The sequence below is a fragment of the Chiloscyllium punctatum genome, chromosome 6 (genome assembly GCF_047496795.1).
Source record: "Chiloscyllium punctatum isolate Juve2018m chromosome 6, sChiPun1.3, whole genome shotgun sequence".
Taxonomy (NCBI): Eukaryota; Metazoa; Chordata; class Chondrichthyes; order Orectolobiformes; family Hemiscylliidae; genus Chiloscyllium; species Chiloscyllium punctatum.
Window position 1 is genome coordinate 124,848,227 of NC_092744.1, and position 19,179 is coordinate 124,867,405.

Consider the following 19,179-nt stretch of genomic DNA (forward strand, 5'->3'; position numbering starts at 1 on the left):
AGGCTACAGGATTATTATCACACTCCATTGACCATTCACAGGCTACAGGATTATTATCACACTGCATTGACCATTTACAGTCCAAAGGATTATTCACACACAGTATTACCCATCCTTCGGCAAAGAGTTAGTCACACACAGTATTGACCATCCTCGGGCCGCAGGATTATTCACACTGTGCATTGACCATTTACAGTCCAAAGGATTATTCACACACAGTATTAACCATCCTTAGGCCAATGGTTATTCACACACAGTATTTACAATTCACAGGCCATAGGGTTATTTACACACAGTATTGACTGCCCTCAGGCCACAGGATTTCTCACACTCTGTGTTGAGTATTCACAGTGCACAGGATTATTCACACATAGTACTGAATAACCTCAGGCAACAGGATTAATTACACAAAGTTTGGACAATCCTCAGGCCAAGGGTTATTCACACACAGTATTGACCATTCACAGGCCAAAGGATCATTCACAAACTGTATTGACCAATCTCAAGCCAAAGGGGTATTTACACACAATATTCAACATTCTGAGCCCACACGATTATGCACACACTTTATTGACCAGCATGTGGCCACAGGATTATTCCAACGTAATATTGATCATCCTCTGGCGACAGGATTATTCACATACCATATTGTCCATCCACATGCCAAGGGTTATTCACACAGTGTACTGGCCACACAAAGTGAGAGCGTTAGAGGTGCTCGGAGGAGCAAACAGAGATGTGGAGTGTTGTTGTGACTGGAAAAGGGTCTGAAAAGGATTTTACAGTGACAGGGTGGACCGTAGTTATTGTGAAAAACTACAGAAATAGCGATTATTGTACTGAGTGCAGGATGAGATTATTGAGATTCGGCATGTTATCAAGACTACAGCAATTTACAAATATGAAGAATCATCAGTATTGGAGTAGGGATCAAATTAATAGTGGGATTGTGGGCAGGGTTAAGGTTACAGAAATAAAAACTTTTCTGGGAATTACAAGCATTCAAGTCCCTGGCACAGATGAGTTGGACCGAAAGGTATGTTTCCTTAATGAATGACTCCATCCCATGACAAAAGTCAACGTGATAGGGGGAAGTGTGGAATAGAAATATCCCAGGATTCAAAACCATCTCCTTGGGGGAGGCCTGCTTTCCCCGCTTTTGTACTGATCCTCACTAAGACAGCACAGGCCTGGATTGATAACTGTCAACTTCCTATATTGACATAGGAAGACTCAATACAGCAGAGAAGAAAGTAAACAAGAGAGTGGGGATTGAGCCTGGGACCATCACACTCTGTGTTCACCCTTCAATTCTGTACCTATGTTATGTCCTCCATACCAAAGATCGATCGCTGAAATGCTCTCTGCTCTGTTCACTGTGAGTGGTCCTATCTCGCTGCAGGATTTCTTGAAGGCTCCAGGTCTCTCTTCCCTCTGAATGAAATGTATCCCAATCTGCTTTGGGAGGTAAGGGAGGAGATTACTGGGGCCCTGGTGGATATATTTAATACATTGCTGACCACGGATGAAATGCCAAATGACTAGAGGATAGCAAATGTGGTTCCTTTGTTCAAGAAGGGCAGCAGGGATAGGCCAGGAAATGACAGAGCAGATAGGTCACCCCATTAGAGGAACGATGTGTAAGATTTGGAAAGGGTTCAGTGGAGATTTACTAGGATGTTACTGGTATGGAGGGAACGTGATATGAGGAACTTGAAGCTGTTTTTGTTTGAGTGAAGACATTTGAGATGAATTAATTGAGATATTAAGATAATCAGAAAGTGAAATGGATTGGACAATGAGAGCCTTTTCCCTCAGATGGCAATACCGAGCATGAGATGGGATAGCTTTAAATTGAGGGGTGAAAGATATATGACAGATGTCAGAGATAGTTTCTTTACTCAGAGTAGTAGGGGCATGGAACAAACTGCCTGCAACAGGAGTCGATCTGCTAACCTTAACGGCATTTAAACGGTCATTGGATAGTCACATGGACGAGAATGGAATAGTGTTGGCTACTTGGGCTTCACATTGGTTTCACAGGTTGGCGCAACCTGAAGGGCCTGTACTGTGCCGCCATGTTCTATGTTCTAGAGGGAATAAATATAAGGTGAGAGGGGAAAGACTTAAAAGGGATTGGAGGAGAACATTTTTCACACAGAGGATGGTGCAGGTGGTCGAGAAAAGTACAATAACAACATGTAAAAAAGATTTGGGCAGAAACATGGAGAGGAGAAGGTTTGAAGGGATTTGGGTCAAATTCAGGGAAACGCGACTCGGTCAGGGACTCTGGTTAACATGGACGAGTTGGATCGAAGGAACTATTTTCGTGCTGCATGACTCAGTCTCCTCCTCCAGTACCTGGAGACAACCGAGATAAGGCATGTTGTAGACACTGAAGCAAGTTACAGCGATAGGGATAGTAATCTGGAATGCAGTACGTTTCAAATACGTGGAGTGACTATTGGGATAGGAGGAGGTTACAGGGATACGAACTGTTATTGGAGTTAAAAATTATTGAAGACACCAGTCCACAAGACATGCCAAAGGTGCAGTGTTGGAGTGTAGCAAGTTTTAGTACAACAGAACTTAAAGTAGGGGTGGGTATTGTGCATGGGGTGGGCCTGTACTGTATTCCCCCTCCAGATCTGTATCGACGTCATGTCTTGTTAACAGAGGTTTGGAGCCTTCTCATTCCTCTCTTCTCAGTTATCGAAACTGGATGAAGTTATCAATACTGAGGGTTGCAGAGTTAACAAGGACTCTTCAGACTGGCCAAGGTTACAGGTAGAGAGAGCTGTTGGGACTGGAAGAGGTGACAGTCCTCAACAGGATGGTACACATTCACGGATGATTTTAGTGACTGCAGGAGGTTACAGAGTTAAGAAGGCTAGTAGTGATGGGAGGAGGTCACAGAGATAGATAAGATTGCAGAGATTGGCCAAGGTTGCAGTCTGGGGAACGGACATGTGGCTTCATAATGTTACACAAAGGGAGGATGGGCAGGAATGGCTGTGGGAGCTGGAGGGGTTTACACAGATAAGGAGGTTTATAGGGATGGTAGAAGGTTCATGGGAGTGAGGTGCTGTAGGATAGGATGGAGGAGTGCTGTGGGGACTGGAGAAGTTTGCAGTGATATCATACGATGGAAAGGCTTGAGGAAGGTACAAGCCTTTGGTAACGGCTGGAGGATATTAAAGAGACAGGTTGGGCTGTAGATACTGAACATTTTGACAGAGAGAAGGATAAGGTCGTGTTTGGGGATAACGACCATAATTCTGTACGTTTTGAAGTCTTGATGGAAAGAGCTAAGGATCATGCAGATGTTGTGTGTCCAAATTTGGGGAAGGCTACTTATCATTTCATTATCACGATCACTGGTCATTATTACTAGCATTAGACAGGATTTGAAAAATATAGACTCAGAGGAGCCTACAATTGGAAAGCGGGAGTATTTTCAAGTGATACCGTGAGAATTCAGGGCCAGCGTGTACCATGAAAAGTGAATGACAAAAGGCACCAAGTTCAGCGAATACTGACCAAGTGATATTGTGAGTTTGGTAAAGAAAATACAGTGCAATCAAACCAGGTGAAGCCCTTCAACAACTATAGAGAGTGCAAGGGGGTCCTTAAAAATGAGGGGCACTCAATGGCCATGAAACCTCCTTGGCAGACACTAGTTTGGAAAAGCTACAAGATATTTTATGACGAGAGTCAGAGTAAGAAGATGCCCAGCTAAAGAGTGCGGCCTGTTGGAAACCAAAGGGACGATCTGCGCATGGAGCCAGAGGAAGTAGCTGAGGTCTTCAATGTATGCTTCCCATCTGTATTCACACAGGAGAAAGACACTGTAGCTGGGGATTTCAGTCGGGATGGTGAGACTCGAGAACATGTTAAGATCAATAAGGAGGTATTAAATGCTTTCACAGGCATAAAGGGGGAGACATCCCTAGAGCCCACTGAAATGTATTGCAAGCTGCAGTGGGAGGTAAGGGAGGAGATTGCTGGGGTCCTTTTGGATCTCTTTAATACTTTGCTGGCCACAGGGATATTGGGTAAAAATTGGGAACAATTCTGAGGGACAAGATGTATCAACATTGAAAAGGAAGGAATAGATTCAGGACAGATTTTGTAAAGGAAAATCCTGTCTGATGAATTCAATTGAGTTTTTTTGAAAAGTTATCTAAAAATATTTATGAGAGCAGTGCAGATGATGTGGTTATCCTGGCGTTCGGTCAGGCCTTTGACAAGGTCTCAGTCAATATGTAAATGGCCCAACTGGAGAAAGGAGCGAAACCTGACCTCCCCTTGGGAAACAAGGTAGGGAATAGGACTGAGGTGTTAGTGAGGGAGCACTTGGGCAAAGTGACCACAATTCTATTAGTTTGAAAATAGCTTTGCTGAAAGACAGACCTGATCCAAAAGTTAAAGTTATAAAATGTGGAAAGACAAATCTTGATAGTATTAGACATGAACCTTTTTAAAAGTTGATTAGAGAGTCTATTTGCAGGTGAAGGGAATTCTGACAATTGGAAATATTTTAAATGTGAGATAAAAGGACCGTTCAGCACCAGCATGTTCCTGTTTGTGTGCAGCTCAATGCTGACAGCTTTCAGAATCACTGGCTGTCGACTGAGACTCTGCTCAAGGAAAAGGGGGCACATGTCAGGTATAGCCAGCTGTATCAAGGGAATACTCCCTGAGGAGCATAGGGGCTGGAGGAATACTCTTTGGATGGAAATCAGGAATGCAGAAAGAGGACATGCAATAACTTTGGCTCATAAAGTTAAGGAGAATCCAAAGTGTATTAAGAGCCAAAGAAGAGCTAGGGACAAAACCGGTATTCTTAATGATCAACAAATCCAACGATGTGTGAAACTACAAGATCCTAAACAAATATTTCACTTTGGAACTTACTGTGGATAAGGTCTTGGGCGCTCAGTGTTTGCCCTGACCACTACTGGAATATTGTGTGCAATTCTGGCCTCAATGCCATCGGAAGGATGTTGTGGAACTTGAAAAGGTTCAGAAGAAATGAATAAGGATGTTGCCAGGGTTGGAGGGTTTGCGCTACAGAGAAAAGCTGAAGAGACTGGGATTATTTATACTTTAACATGGGACGCTGAGGAGTTATCTTATAAGGGTTTCTTAAAATCATGGTGAGCATGGATAGGGTCAATAGATAAAGACCTTTCTCCGGTCATGGGGTGGGGTTGAGTGGGGGTGGGGTGGGGTGGGGTGGGGTGGGGTGGGGTGGGGGTGGGGTGGGGGGGGTGGGGTGGGGGTGGGGGGGTGAGTCCAAACCTACAAGGCATAGCTTTAAGGTGAGAGGAAAAGATTTAGAAGGGACCAAGGGGACAGCTGTTTCCTGCAGAGGTTGGTATATATATATATATATATATGATATAAACTGCCAGAAGCAATGGTGGAGGCTGACAGAAATATATTTAGCAGGCATCTGGATGTGTATATAAATAGCAGGATTTTAGAGGGATATTGGCAAAGTTCTGGCAAATGGGATAAAAACCATCATGGAGGAGTTGGACCAAAGGGTCAGTTTCCATGCTGTACATCTCGATGACTCCATGTCTTGAAATGAGTCCACATTATAGAAGAGGCGCTGTTGGAAGTTTTCAAACATAGAGGTAGATAAATCCCCAGGATCTGATCAAGTGTATCTCAGAACATTGTGGGAAGCTGGGGAAGAAATTGTAGGGGCCTGAGCAGTGATATTTGTGGCATTCTGGGCAGTGATGGAGGTTTTCTGAGATTACAAAGGGATCTTGATGAAATGCGTGAATGGCTGAAAAACTGCAGATGGAGTTCAATTCGGGTAAATGCGAGGTAATGCATCTAGGTTACAACAAACAAGGGTTGAGCTTTCACAATTAATGGTAGGGTCTTCAGTAGTGTTGTACGCCTTGGGGTTCAGGTACGTCGTTCTTTGAAGTTTGCCACAAGGAGAGACAGGATGGTTATAAATGGTCCTTGCTTTCATTGTTCAGTCATTCGAGTTTAGGAGTTTGGGAAGTCGTGTGTAGATTGTAAAGGACATTGGTAAGGCCTGTTCTGGAATACTCTGCCCAGTTATAGGAAGGATATTAAGCTGGAGAGGGTTCAGATTACATTTACCAGGATGGTGATGGGTATAGAAGGTTTCAGTTATAAAGGAAGGTTGGAAAGTCTGGGACATTTTTCACTTGAGCCTGGAGATTGAGAGCTGAGCATATAGAAGTCTATAAAATAATGAGGGGTATAGATAGAGTTAACGTGACTTGTCTTTTCCCAACAGAATGTCATTTTAGAACTAGGGGCTACATTTCTTAAGGTTAGAAGGGAGAGATTTAAATTCAGAAAACATAAGGAGCAAACTGTTAGAGTGTGTTTTGTGTGTGGAATGAAATTCCCAAGGAAAGGGTGACTGTGTGTACAATTACAATGCTTGAAATATTAGTACAGGAATAGGAAAGGTTTGAAGGGATGTGATCCAGGAAGAGGCAGGAGGGACGAGGTTAGTTTATGATTATGGTCGGTATCAACAGAACAGTCAGTTTCTGTGCTGTATGACTGTCTGACTATGAAAATAATTTTGTGCCCTATTTAAGAAAGACTGCAAGGGGAAGCCAAGGAATTGCAAATATGCATTTGGAAAGACAGGACTGATTACAGACAGTTAGAGTGGCTTTGTGCGCAGGAAAACATGTCTCACAAACTTGCCTGAGTTTCTTGAAGATGTGACCAAGAAAATAGATGGAAGCAGAGCAATAGACATCGTTTCTGGGTTCAGCAAGGCCTTTGACAGGGTTGAGCAGGCTTCATGGGTTAGTAAGATTCGGTCACATGGGTTCAGGGAGAGCGACCCAACTGGATACACAATGGGTTTGACAGGAGGAGGTAGAGGGTTGTTGTTCAGACTGGAGGCCTTAGACCAGCAGTATGCTGGAGGCCTTAGACCAGCAGTATGCTGGAGGCCTTAGACCAGCAGTGACCAGCAGGATTGGTGCTGGGGCCACTGATGTGCATCATTTATATAGAGGATCTGGGTATTAGTATAGGAGTCACTGTTTGTATGTTTGCGGATATCAAAATTAGTGGAAGACCGGGCAGGGAATATAGTTATCAAGGGGATGGTAATCAACTGGGCCAGTGGGACAAGGAACGAAAGATGGAATTTAATTCATGTGTTGGATTTAGTTAAGACAAACCAGGGAGGACTAACACAGGTAATGGTCGGGCCCTGGACAGTATTGTTGAACAGAGAGAGACCAAGGAGCGCAGTTACACTGTTTTGGAATGGAATCACAGGGGGACAGGGTGGGGAAAGCAGCATTTGGCACACTTGTCTTCATTGGTCAGAGCACTGAGTACATGAGTTGGAGATATTTGTAACATTGTCGTCAATATTTCTCCTGGGAAAAGGAGGCCACGGGGTGGCCTTATAAAGGTTTATGAAACCATGTAGAGCCTAAGTAAGGTGAAAAGCCAAGGGTAGGTGAGTCCAAAGCTAGAGGCATAAACGTGAGGTAAGAGAGCAAGGATTTAAAGAGAGAGCTGAGGGGCAACATTTTCCACAGAGGATGGTGCATGGACGGAATGGAAATGGTAAAAACAAGTACAATTACAATATGGAAAAGATACGTGGGCAGGTACATGGAGAGGAGAAGATTGGAAGGGGTATGGGGCCAAACACAGGCAAATGCAACTCATTCCGTTTAGGAAACCTCGGCCGAAGAATCATGCCGCACAGAAACAGACCCGATGTCTCCAATTGTTGGAGGAGGAGACTATCGAGACAAGGCATGTTGTAGAGACTGAAGCAAGTTACAGCAATATGGATGGTCGTCTGGACTGGAGGTTTCAAATATGAGAAATAATTGGTGAGAGGGGAGGAGATGACAGAGATAGGAATGGTTATAGGAGTTAGAATGATTGAAGACACTGGGCCTCAATACAAGCCATAGATACAATGTTGGAGAGGGCATAGGGCACAGAAAGATCCTAGGCAGCATTACCACTTACTCATGTGAGGCCTGCATTCCCTTCTGTTGTCCTAATGCTCACCAAGACAGCACACATCTGGATTGAAAACTGGGAACTCCCGATGCTGTCTCAGTGCAACAAAACTTAAAGTAGGGGTGGTGATTGAGCCTGGGGTGTGCCTGTACTGTGTCTATGTCATGTCTTGTTAGCTGATGTTTGGAGCCCTCTCATTGCTCTCTGCTCTGTGCATTTGAGTGATCTTACCTGGCAGCAGGATTTATTAAAGGCTCCCGACCTCTCTGGCTGACCAATCATCTTCCCAACCAGCAGTTGGCAAGTCTATTGAGTCAGGAACTCCCCGAGTACCTATAGTAGACATATAAATAAGCAGAATGGGAAATTAGACTGATGCTGTGAGGGTTACACATGTAGAATGGCAGTGAGCCCACAGAGATCTGGAAACTCCCAGTCTCCATTCCTCGCCTGTGCTGCCTCATCTCTCTGGAGCGGATAGTTCTGTTGGCTCAGAATCCGGAGTAGCTGCAAGAGTGAGAGACACTGACAGAGGCAGCAATTAGACGCATACAGTGAGGGATCACACATGGAGAAATACTGACTGATATCACCAGAGTTCAGGATCAAATAATTGTGCGGGAAGAAAGGGTTTTGATTCATGTTGCACTGGGATATACAACCTGTAAGCTGGCGAAATGATGGCCGAGTGGCATTATTGTGTGATAATTTATGCAGAAACTCAGCAAGTGTTCTCTGGACACAGGTTCAAATCCCATCATTGCAAATGATTGAATGTGAAGTAAATGCTTCAAAAACGATGTAATTAAAAACCTGTAAGTGAGTATTAAACAATTGCTGATGTTAAGAAAAATCCATCAGTGAAGTAATCGAAGATGGGACTGGGATATCACAGGTATTACAGAACAACAGCTGAGGGAGGGACAGGACAGGCAGCTCAATGGTCCAGGGGACAGATGCTGCAGGAAGGACAGAAGGGGAGCTGAGAGAGGAGGAGAGCTGCTGGTTCTGATTGGGTGAAACATCCCAGCAGGACTGAGAGAGGATATTACTGCAGGATCGCCCAGTGAAGCTGTGTTCGTGGAATTAATCAATAACAATGGGTCTGCCCTTTCCTCTGATTGTTCTACAGACCCCGAGAGCCCCGCCCTCCTGCACCTTGACCTTCTCAAGATGGCGGCCCTGAGGCCCGCGCTCCCACTTCCCTCAAAACAATGGCGGCCGTGACCCTGGGCCCCTTCCCTGATCAAAGACTGCCACCTCCTTACCCAGGATTGGAGGGTCTTTTACGAGTTTTTTTTTAACCTTTACCCGGGACTTGTGAATTCTCTCCACTCCTTTGTCCCAGCGAGGCTCCCACACACCGGCTCTGAACGCCGCTCTCTGAAGCCGATCGCAGCCGCTGCCGGAGAAAGTAGCTCCATGTCTCTCTCTGCGTCCTGAGCAATGTGACACTGCGCATGCTCCACATAGAAACCAAACTGCGCATGCGTCTGAGGTTATCAGTGGATTTATAGAGAATATTCATAACTGCACAGACTGATGGGTAAAATATTAGTCATTAACAATTGCTTTGTCGATTTATAATCACAGAGATGTCTAACATTTAAATTGTCTGGTCCAAATCAACCATACCTGCCAGGTATGTAAATTACCAACTGTTCTGGGAGTTTGAAAAGAAGTTTCTTTCTCGAGTAGTGTAAATCGACTGGAAATATGTACGTTATCAGATTTACATTTCAACTACAGTTTTTTTTTAAAATCTCACATTGATTTATGAGAGACGTTTAATGCTCCACTATGTCGTGAGAATGATCAATCCTGCAAAATAGTTTGCTCTCTGACCAATCTTGAAGCGCTCACTCCCGAGAATGCTTTGGCCCCGCTCCTTATTCACTCTGGTGAGAGGACCGGCCGCTACTCGGTCCTCCTGTTCCGCCCCTTCCTCCCAATTGCAGAGTTGATTCGGGCGTGACTTCGCAGGCAAGGGACAAAGGAAGTTCGAGTCGATGTTTTGTGATGCGGTGAAAATATCCCGAATCTTGAACGAGAGGCCTGGGTTCAATTCACAGCTTGTGCAGATGTGTGTAATAACAACTTTAGCAGGTTCATTAGGAAAACCAAAGGAAGTCAGGAACAGAGAGAAAACAATAGAAAATGCATGCAATGTGATGGGGCTTTCAATGCTCAGATGATTTGACTCTTTACCAAGCGTTTCAGCGTCCCAGTACAGACTGTTGCACTGCTCTTCACAGCCAGATAACACGATTGTAGGGCAAAGTGGTGGGATATAGAGGTGCTTTTCTGGAAGGCGCTTGGTTTTTGTGGTGAAAACAGTTGAGAAGGAGTCGGGTTTTGTATGGAGCTACCTGTCCCCCTCCTGTTGCAGCCTCTTATTATTGCCCTGACTCCACCTCGTACATGGAGAAAGTGAGGACTGCAGATGCTGGAGATCAGAGCTGAAAAATGTGTTGCTGGAAAAGCGCAGCAGGTCAGGCAGCATTCTGTACCTCGTACATGTTTGGTAGAGATCAGTGACATTTCGTAAGCCCACAATACAAGATCCATCACTCTGTTTCAGTCAGTGAAAATCTCTTGTAGCACAATAGTCAGAGAACAATACAGCGCGGAACAGGCCCTTCGGTCCTTGATGTTGTGCCAACCTATGAACTATTCTCAGCTCATCCCCCTACACTATCCTGAAATCACCCATGTGCTTATCTAAAGGATTGTTTAAATCTCATTAATGTGGCTGAGATAACTACATCAGTAGGTAGTGGATTCCATGCCCGAACCACTCTGAGTAAAGAACCTGCCTCTGACATCTGTCTTAAATCTATGACCCCTCAATTTGTAGATATGCCCCCTCATACACACTAATGTCATCATCCTAGGAAAAAGACTTTCACTGTCTACCCTATTGTCAGACTCTGGCTCAATCTACTAATTTACTTTCTTCTATGTGTGAGCGAAGTCCTGCGTGTTCTTTAAAATGAAGCAATAGGAGAAGGTGTTCGGTGTCACACTTTTTGAGTTTATTTTACAGTAAGTGGATAAAGCATACAGAGCTCTGGGTCTAGACCTTTCCGTCCCTGACAAACTATACAGTGTGTCAGTTCAGAAAAATACCACACCCTTGTCCCTGACCCAGTCTTTTTATATAGTAAAAAACATCATGCAGTCACTGAGGTGGGATTATCTTCTGATTGGTTGTTAGTCTGACTCCATTCTCTGCCTCCTTCCATTCCCGGATGTTCGACCCCACGTGACCGTGTTTTGCGCGTGAAACGGAGTACCACGTGACCCAATTTTGCCCGCGAAACGGAGGACCACGTGACCTCCCTGCACACCTCCGGCGCGTGAAACAGTGCATCACGTGACCTTGTTTTGGAACGGTGCGATGCACCACGTGACCTTATCCTGCACGTGCATGTAACGGAGCATCCCCAAAGGTGGCAGCCAGCCATATACTTATAAGTAAGCCATATATTTACACTATCTAAGCCACTGATCATCTTGTTTGTCTCTATCAAATCCTCTCTTCGCCTTCTTCTTGCCAATGAGAACACGTTCAAGTCTCTCAACCTTCCCTCCAGACCACACAACATCCTGGTAAATATCCTCTGCGCCCTTTCCCATGCTTCCACATCCTTCCAGAAATATGGGCACTAGAACTGCACACAATATTCCAAATATGGCCGCACCAGTGTTTTGGATAGTTGCAGCATGATATTGCGGCTCCAGAATTCAATCCATCTACGAATGAAATCTGTCACACTGTATGCCGCTTTAACAGTACGGTACACCTGGTGGCAACTTTCAGGCATCTATGTACATGGCCTCCAACATCCTTCTGCACATCTACACTACCAAGAATCCTTCCATTTACCCAGTACTCTGCCTTCCTGTTATTCTTTACAAAGTGCATCACCTTACATTTAGCTGCATTGAACTCCATTTGCCACATTCAGCCCAATTCTACAGTTTATCCAAGTCCCCCCGCAACCTGTAACATTCTTCCACACTGTCCACTACTCCACTGACTTTGCTGTGGTCTGCAAATTTACCAATCCATCCACCTATGCCTGCGTCTAAGACTTTTATAAAAATGACAAACAGCAGTAATCCCAAAACAGATCCTTGTGGCACACCACTAATAACCGCACTGGAGGCTGATTATTTTCTATCATCCACCACTCGCTGCCTTCTTTCAGAAAGCCAGTTTCTAATCCAAACTGCTAAATCACACTCAATTCCATGTTGCTGCATTTTCTCTAACAGCCTACCATGTGGAAACTGATCAAAGGCTTTACTGAAGTCCACGTATACCACGTCAACTGCCCTACCCTCATCTATATGCTTGGTCACCATCTCAGAAAACACAATGAGATGTGTGAGACACGACCTGCCCTTGACGAAACCATATTGACGATCTGAAATCATATTGTTGTTTGCCAGATGATTACAAATAGTGTCTCTTATAATCCTTTCCAAAACCTTTCCTACAACAGAAGTAAGGCTCACTGGTATATAATTACCTGGGTCATCTCTACTGGCCTTCTTGATCAAGGGCATAACATTTGCAATCATCCAGTCCTCTGGTACTGAACTTGTAGGCAATGACAGCTCAATATCAAAGCCAAAGTCTTTGCTATCTTCTCCCTAGCTTCCCAGACAATCTATGGATAAATCCCATCTAGCCCAGGGGACTTGTCTACTATCAATCCTTCTAGAATTGATAACACCTGTTCGTAACTAACCTCTATCCTTTCTAGTCTAACATCTTCTATCTCATTATTATCTACAATATTCTAATTTTCCTGAGTGAAAACCGATGAGAAATATTCGTTTAGCACCTCTCCAATTTCCACAGTGTCCACACTCAACTTCCCACTTCTGTCTTCGATTGGCCCGATTCCTATCCTATCCTTTATTTCTCAAATACCTATAGAAAGCTTTAGGGTTCTCCTTTATTCTATTCACTAAAGACTGCTCGTGTCCTCCCTTTGTTCTTCTTAACTCTCTTTAAATCCTTCCTAGCTGATCTGTAAGTCTCCATCGCCTCATCTGTACCATTTGCCTCATCAAAACATAAGCCTCCTACTTCTTCTTAATAAGAGATGCAATTTCTGTGCTAAACCACGGTTCCCTTACCTTATCACTTCCTCCCTGCCTGACAGGGACATACCAATCAAGGACACGCAATATCTGTTCCGTAAACCAGCTCCACATTTCCATTGTCTGCATCCACTGCATTTCGGTACCCCATCCTATGCATCCTAATTCTTGCTGAATCGCGTTATAATTGCCACTGCCCCATCGATAAGTCTTCACCTTGACATATACCTATCCCTTTTCATCGCCAAACTAAACATAACTGAATTATGATCACTCTCTCCAAAGTGCTCACCTACAACTAAATCAAACATCTAGTCCGGTTCATGCCGAGCACCAGATCCAATGTGGCCTCCCCTCCTGTCGGCCCTTTGACATACTGTGTCAGGAAACCCTCCTGTACACATTGGACAAAAACTGATCCATCCGACGCACTAGAATTGTAGCATTTCAAGTCAATGTTTGGGAAGTTAAAGTCCCCCATAATGACCACCATGTTACTTTCACTCCTACCCAGAGTAATTTTGCGAATCATCTCTTCCCCCTCCCTGGAACTCTGTGGTGGCCTATAAAAAAATCCAAGCAGTGTGACCTCCCCTCTCCTGTTTCTATCCTAAGCCCACACTACTTCAGTAGACAAGTCCTCATCAAATGTTCTCTCAGCCACCGTTATACTATCCTTGACTAACATGACATGCATGGGCCCATTGCGGTGCTTCAAATTCCATGAGGCAGCCATACTGTCTATGACAGACAGACTCAGTCTGGAACCTCCTCTATCCTTAAGATCTTATGCACTGCCGACGCTCCTCCATTTCCCCTTTGCACGTTCCCTTTTCAACTCACCCCACCCCACCTGCATCACTCCACAATTGGAGCTGTCAAGGGCAGAAGTCTGTGGAATACCCTCCCGAACTTCTCTATCCTCTGTTAAGATGTATTTTAAAATCATTCTCCTTAATCAATGTTTTGATCATCCATGAAGCACCATAGGAGATTTGCCATTGTGAAAGATTCCATACAATGCAAATAGTTGTTGTTATTGCTGTACATTAGGAGAAACAGGAATGATGCATTCAAAATTCTAACAAGAAAGTCACTGATAGGCGCAGCGTGTAGGCCAAATAATAACATCACATTGGGATGGGCAATAAACAAAGAGATAACTAATGCCTGTAAAAATGGCATGTCTATTACCATGGGTGATTTTAATCTACATGTAGATTGGTCAAACCAGCTCAGTCAGGGGTAGCCTTGAGGAGTTCATGAAGTGTATCCATGATAATTTTTTTGAACAGTATGAAATGTAATCGACAAGGAGCAAGCTATCCAAGATCTGGCCCCTGTGCAATGAGACAGGAATAATTAATGACCTCAGAGTTAGGGATCCTCTTGGAAGAAGTGATCACTGTATGGTTGAAGTTAGAATACATATGGAGAGTGTGAAGATAAAATTTAATATCTTGGTCCTGTGCTTGAACAGGGGGAACTAAAATAGAATGAGGGAGAACGTGGATAAAGTAGACTGAAAACAAAGATTTTATGGTGGGACTGTTGATAAGCAGTGAAAGATTTTCAAAGACATTTTAGGAAGTGCTCAGCAAAGGCATATTCCAGTGAAAAGGAAGGACTGTAAGAAAAGGCGGTGGACAAAAGATAGGGAATTCTACACCAGTTAGATTTTTCTCTGTAGTTAGAAAGATGCTTGGGTCTATTATCAGGGAAGAAATAGCAGGGAATCTCGATAGAAATTGTCACATTGGGCAGACAGAGCATGGATTCATGAAGGGCAGGCCATGCTTGACAAATCGTTTGGAATTCTATGAAGACATTTCAAGCAAGGTGGACAACGGGGACCCAGTGGACGCGGTTTACCTTGATTTCCAAAAGGCCTTCAACAAGGTGCCACGCAAGTGGCTGTTGCATTATATAAGGGTGCATGGGATACAGTATTAGCATGGAGAGAAGATTGGTTGACTAACAGGAAGCAAAGAGTGGGGATAAATAAGCCTTATTCTGGCTGGCAATCAGTAACTAGTAGTGTGCCTCTAGGATCAGTGTTGGGACTGCAATTATTTAGAATTGATACAGATGATTTGGAGTTGGGGACCACATGTAGGGTGTCAAAGTTTGCATATGACACTAAGATGAGTAGCAGGACAAAGTGTGCGGAGGACTGGGAAACTTTGCAGAGGAACATAGATACATTGAGTTAGTGGGCAATGGTTTGGCAAGTGGAATATTATGTTCATAAATGTAAAGTCATACTCTTTGGTTGGAGTAACATTAATAAAAAGATTATTACTTGAATTTTTAAAAAAGTTACATTATTTGCTATGAAGAGGCACCTGAACATCCATCTGCAGGAGGGTTGGTCACCAGGTACAACAATCAATTCAGAAGGCAAATGGAATTTTGTCCTTCATTTCTGAAGGGATTGTGTTTAAAAGCAGAGGTTATGTTCTCGCTATAGTGAGTGCTGGTGAGACCACATCTGGAGTACTGCATGCAGTTTTTATCTCCTTACGTGCTCAAGGATGTACTGGAACTAGAGGGGGTGCAGAGGAGATTAACTATGTTGATTCCGGAGGTGAGGGGTTTGGTTTAACAGAGACTGAGTAGATTGGGATTATATTCATTGGAATTCAGAAGAATGGGAAATATATAAAATAATGAATGGAATGGATAAAATAAAAGTAGAGAGGATGTTTCCACTGGCGGATGAAGCCAGGACAAGAGGGCATCAACACAAGATTAGAGGCAGCAAATTTAGGAGTGAATTGAGAAGGAACGTCTTGATATAGATTGGAGTGCATTGCCCAGGGAAGTAGTTGATGCTAGTTAAATGAACGTTTTTAAAGCTAAGTTAGTTTTTTTTAAAAAAAGAAATAATTAATTAAGGAATACGGTGAGAACGTGGGTAAATGGTTCTGCATCCACAAAATGATCAGCCATGGTCTTACCGGACGGCCTTCTCCTTTTCCAAGATCTTTTGTTCTTATGTTATGCATTCCTCCCTCACTCGTGGCTTGGAGGTGCTGGTGTTGGATTAGGATGGACAAAATTAAAATTCACAGAACACCAGGTTATAGTCCAACAGGTTTATTTGGAAGCCCTACTTTGCTGGTCCTTCATCAGGTGATTGTGTGATTTTTAACTTTGTCCCTCACTCTTGTAACTGAGAAATAGCAACAAAAGCCACGAAGCAGTGCGCAAGCTCCAGCCAACAGTTGGTATTGTGGACAACGAAGAAGGTTATCTCAGAATATAATGGGATATTGATCAGATGGGTCGATGGGCTGAGGACAGGCAGATAGGATTTAATTTAGATAGATTAGGTTAGGATATCCGGTTAACATCGACAGGTTGGACCGAAGAAGTGATTGATGTCAGCGACGGACCAATGGAAAGGCAGGGGCGGAGCTGGAGGACCTGGCGGGGCAGTTGGTGCTCCGGCCAATCAGTGAATGAGGGCGGGACTAGACTATACCACGTGATCATCCTCGCGGTGGGTTCGGATGTTCGGAATGTGTGTGTGCGGAGAGCTGTCGGTAAGGAAAGAAATAAACAGCAGGAAGCGGGACGGAAATGGTGTTCGTATGGTCTGAGAGGTTTTACAATCATTTGCTGCACATCGGAAAATACAAATTTGAAACTTATAGTCCCGTTTTTGCAGCAAACGGGAAGATTCCTCGTTGAATAATCGGCCCGAGTGAGCGCCGCCATCTTTATTCGGGGCAATGAGTCACTGGACACGTGCGCGGCCGCCAGCTTTGTAGGGGGCAAAGTTCAGAGGGATGTATGTACAGCCTTCCCTGGGAAAAAGAGTCATAGGGCAGGATTTACACAGAGCACATTCAAACACAGAGAAATGGAGTTTTTTTTCTGGATTTGTTTCTTCATTCATTTAAATGATTTAGATGTGAATAGAGGCCGTATAGTTAGTAAGTTTGCAGGTGACCCCAAAATTGGAGGTATTGTGGACAATGAAGGAGGTTATCTCAGAGTACAGTGGGATATTGATCAGATGGGCCAATGGGCTGAGGAGTGGCAAAAAGGATTTAATTTAGGTTGATTAGGTTAGGATATCTGGTTGACATAGGTTGGACCGAAGAAGTCTGTTTCTGTGTTAGACAACTTTGACTGTGGGATCATAAAAGTGAACTCTGCTCTGGTTCACCTCTGGGTTCTCTGATGTCCACTTGTTCATTATCTAGCTTCCTCAGTCTCTCATGGGTATATTTTTGCTCTGTATGGTATTTTACTATTACTTTCACAGCTGCTTTGTAAATGAATTGAAAAATGTAGAGCTGGAAAAAACGGCAGACCAGGCAGCATCCGAGGAGCAGGAGTATCAACGTTTCGGCATAAGCCCTTCTTCAGGAATGCAAATGAATTGTCCACTGCTGCCCGGCTCCTGACCGTATGATGTTCCATTATCAGTTTATCTTTTCCACAATATCTTTGACGGTCAAGAATTATTTTTTCCAATAAGTGAGTGCATTTTCCTTCAATTTTCTGACAGTCAAATTCTGCACCATTTTCATTCCCTGTAATTCATATTGCACTCCCTGAAACATCAACTGTGTATTTCTCCTTCCACAGAAACCAGTGATCAATGCCAAAGCCTTGTTGCCTGTGGAGAGGGTGATGTTTGACTTCCTTGTACTGCTGCAGTTTGTGTGGTGAAGGTGCTCCCACAGCGTGGTTGGGTAACAGACATTACAGATTATTCACTCAGCGATATTGAAGAGTAGAAGATATCTGTACAAATCATCATGGTTTTAATTTCACAAAAATATTATTGAGAACTTTTGACATAAGGCTACAGATGGAGAATATTGTGTCCAGTGACCAAAACCATTGCCAAATAAGCAGTTTTTCAAGAATGCCTTAAAGGAAGAAAGTAGATCTTAGAGGGTTAGAGTGGGAATTCCAGACCATGTTCCCTTGGAGTCTATAGAAACATTCACACAGGTGAACTCAAAAATAAACACATCATTGAGAGTCTGAACTAAAATGAGTTATTGAGATATGAAAGGGTGTGTGGTGCAGGGAGATAGGAATGATTACAGCCAGGAATTAATTCAAAGGTGCGAAAGTAAATTATTGTCGCTTATAAATGGGAGTCTTTTGATTGATCAGCAAGTTTTGGTACAAATGAGCACTTCGGCAGTAGAGTTTTCAATATTCTTGAGATTATCGGGAGGGTGAATGTGGGATGCTGGCCAGGAGCGGATTTAGATAATGAAATCTAGAGTTAACAAAAGGAACGAATGAGAGTTTCAGCAAATGAGCTGAGACTGTGGTGAGGTCAGGTGATATCACTGAAGTCGAAATAGTGGTCTTGGAGGGGGGCTGGGCTATCACCCTCACCTCATTCAGCTGTTTGTCAGTTTGTGAATCAAGTCTGTAACAAGCTCAGGAACTGAGTGGCCCAGGCAGAACCCAAACTGGACATCACTGAGCAGTTGCTTGACAGCACTGTTGATGACACCTTCCATCACTTCACTGCTGAGCGAGTGTGGACTGATGGAGGGGAATTGGCTGAGTTGGATCTGCCCTGTGTTTTTGTGTTGGAATATCCCTGAGCAATGTTCCACAAAGTCAGTAGGTGCCAGTGCTGGAGCAGTACTTGCCTTGGTGGGCAGCAGGTTCTGGAGCACAGCCAACAGTATTATTGCCAAAATATTGGCAGGGCCCATACCTTTACACTGCTTATCCATTTCTTGATCTGATTTGAAATGAGTTTTCAACCAAGTCGATTCATATCTGTGATGTGAGGGACCAATGGAGAAGGCTCATCCACTTGGTACTGCTGGCTGAAAATCGCTGCTAATGCTGTCCTCTTATCTGTGGAATGGATGTGTGAGACCCCTCCATCGGTAAGGGTGGGGATATCTGTGATGCTTCCTCCAGTGAGTTGTTTAATTGTCCATCACTATTCTTGACTAGGTGTGGCAGAACTGCAGAACTCCGATCTAATCTGTTGGTTGTGGGATCACTCAGTTCTATTTGGTGTTGCTTGTGCTGTTTGGCATGCAGGTTTGG

At 43.9% G+C, this 19,179-nt stretch overlaps 1 long non-coding RNA gene across 1 annotated transcript in view; it reads left to right on the forward strand.

Moving 5' to 3' along the window:
• LOC140478559 (uncharacterized) overlaps positions 1-17,823 on the forward strand; it is a 728,439-nt gene extending 710,616 nt beyond the window's left edge. The window contains exons 2-3 of the long non-coding RNA XR_011960816.1: positions 17,408-17,622; positions 17,734-17,823. This is a non-coding gene — a long non-coding RNA (uncharacterized lncRNA). The remainder of the gene's footprint in view (positions 1-17,407; positions 17,623-17,733) is intronic.
• Positions 17,824-19,179: the final 1,356 nt, after the last annotated feature.